The sequence below is a fragment of the Meriones unguiculatus genome, chromosome 5 (assembly GCF_030254825.1).
Source record: "Meriones unguiculatus strain TT.TT164.6M chromosome 5, Bangor_MerUng_6.1, whole genome shotgun sequence".
Taxonomy (NCBI): Eukaryota; Metazoa; Chordata; class Mammalia; order Rodentia; family Muridae; genus Meriones; species Meriones unguiculatus.
In genome coordinates, this window is record NC_083353.1 from 47524243 (window position 1) to 47526898 (window position 2656).

The 2656-nt window shown below is 41.7% G+C and overlaps 1 pseudogene; it reads right to left on the reverse strand.

The window, feature by feature from the left end:
• Positions 1-1436: 1436 nt before the first annotated feature.
• LOC132654022 (vomeronasal type-1 receptor 54-like) lies at positions 1437-2383 on the reverse strand (annotated as a pseudogene).
• Between the last annotated feature and the right edge of the window lie 273 nt (positions 2384-2656).

Below are 2656 nucleotides of genomic sequence, written 5' to 3' on the forward strand. Positions count from 1 at the left end.
CAGCAATAAAACCTCTTGCTTTGGCATTGAGCTGTGGTCTGTGAGAGTTCCTGGGAAGGGCGAAATACTGAGCTCCTGAACAGTGAGACTCCAGGTCTTACAGATGAACTCCTCTGCTTTCTCTGAGGACCTGAGATTAAGATGAGGACTATGGGGATTGGGAAAGGTGGAGGGAGGGACCCACATGGAGGATAAAAATTAAATAAAGTATAATGAATAAAGAATTTTTAAAAAGATGAGGACTCTGAGAAAACCCTCATTGTTCAAGAAAATCTGTCATGTTTTAAAACTTGAAAAATCATATTTTGACAATTTTGTTTTCATTTTTAAAATTGTATTTTACTTTAGTAGTTTTATTTATTTTTATTTTGTGTGCATGAATGCAAGCCTGGTGCCTGCAGGACCAGAAACCATGAGATCCTCTTGAACTGGAGTTACTAACAGTTGTGAGCTTTCATATAGAGGCTGGGAATTGAACTTTGGTCCTCTGCAAGGGCAGCCAGTGGTCTTAACTCCTGAACCATCTCTCCATCCCCATTGTTCACTTTATTATTTCAGGGAAAATATACTTCACTGCTTGGTTAAGGTAACTGAACACATTGTTATTTTGGTAAAGCACACACAACACAAGAATTTCCCATCCTCAGCATACTGCTTGGCGTTGATTACATTTTTGCAATTTGCCTCCACCCAGCAAGATGCCCATGGCCTTCCCTCCTGAGCTGAGGATGGGACTCTGCTTTTGTTTCCACTCCTAGAAAGTTTCCAAGCTCTTCCTGCTCCCAGTAGTCCACACAGAATTCACTCTGCCTAGACTCTCATTGCAGCCAGTACAGTGGCTTCATGCCAATCTGTGTGGGACCATGTGCAGAATCTCCTTCTCTTTTAAAGCTGGAGTAACACTCCAGTGCAGAGAAGCTGAACTCTGTTTATCCATCATCAGGGCTGTGTTTTATACATAGATTTTATGTCTGTCTTTGTCTCTGTCTCTCTGTGTCTCTGTCTCTCACTCGGAGTGTGTGTGTGTGTGTGTGTGTGTGTGTGTGTGTATGCTAAGTGATTTGAATATTTCTGGATACTTGATAATTATAATAATAACTATTTACAAACCTCGCTTGGCAAAACAGAGATAGCTGAGGGATTTGAATAAATGAAGACTATCATGAGCTGTCACGTATTATAAATTGATGTGGATAATCCAGACCCTAACAAGACAGTCACTTTATGTCTCCCCAAAAGACACACTTAGAAGTACAAAAGACTTATGTATCTGGCATGTGGTTTGTCTTTTATGTGTAGCATCCACACATCTCATAAGAAATAGGTTTAACAACAACAAAAAGACAACTCTATAATTTCATTTAACCTGAAGCTCATGTAAACTACATTACAATTCATTGCTCTAATGCCACTGTACCGGCTCATCTTAAGGAATCTTACCTATACCCAAGTGATATGATGTTTACCATCCTTCCATACATGGATCTAAAAATGTTAATTATGTGTTTTTCAGTACTGAGAACCAAAAAATGGCTGAATGTGGCATAGTCATGGACTGTGAGAATATGGACACAAAATAAAATCAGATCATCATCTATACTTCTTAGGTAGGAGATGACGCTGTCCAAGGTGTACATCACCATAAAGAAACTCATGAGGCAAAGGATGGTCTGTGTGGCTCTTTGTTCTGCAGATGGTCTGAGGGAAAGGCTGGCACTGTGGAGAAGCTGGGACTGGTTCTTATGTCTTATAGGAAAGTCACCATGTACCCACTGGAGAGGCTCATAAAACCTACAAAGATGACATCCATGGAGGTCAACAATATAAAAAATGTGTGATGGACAGAGTAGCTCATGGGCACAATACAGCAAGACTGACTGAGGTACATAAAGCCAGGTGAGGTCAGATTAGGCGTCGAAGTTATATATGTTATAAGGGGACTGCTAATGGATGAATAAAAGATACTCAGGAAAAGAAGGCAACCTAGCATGTGGTGTGGAGATTTACATTTGAATTTTGCTAGACAGGAACTTGTAGAACTGAGGGTGATGGCCTGGAGGATGCTGAGCAGGCTAGTGGCACAAAGAGAGAGGCTCCTAAAAGACCTGTACAAGAACATAACAAATTTGCATGTGGAGTCACTCCATCTCTTCCCTGGCATAAAAATGTCTGAAGCTACTAAACTCACGACTAGCAGCATCAGTATGTGGATTAGGGCCAAGAGACTGATGGGCAGATCAGCGAGTCTGGGCCTCTGCCCACGAATAAACATGAGGATGTGGAAGAGAAGAAGGAAGCTGTTGCCTGAGAGCCCAATCCCAGCTCCACCATAAATGGTGTTTCTTACCTTGGTGTTACCTGACTGTTTGTTGATTTTGTTCATTTTAAGGCTGAAAGAAGCAGGTAACAACTGTGAGGGGAGAACAGCAAGAAGATTCCTTATCACCAATCTAGCCTTGCTCATCAGCTGCAGACAATGGCAGCTCCACTCTCCTTAGAAAGATGTTTATTTCACAGCTCTGCCTTACACCGCTTAACACTGCCTTCATCTCAAAGTGCCCAGAAGGGATGCCCACTCTCTCCATTGTTCCGACACTTATGTGCCCCATCCAGATAGAAGCTTTCTCCCACATTACAATTGTCATGTGTCAAGAAA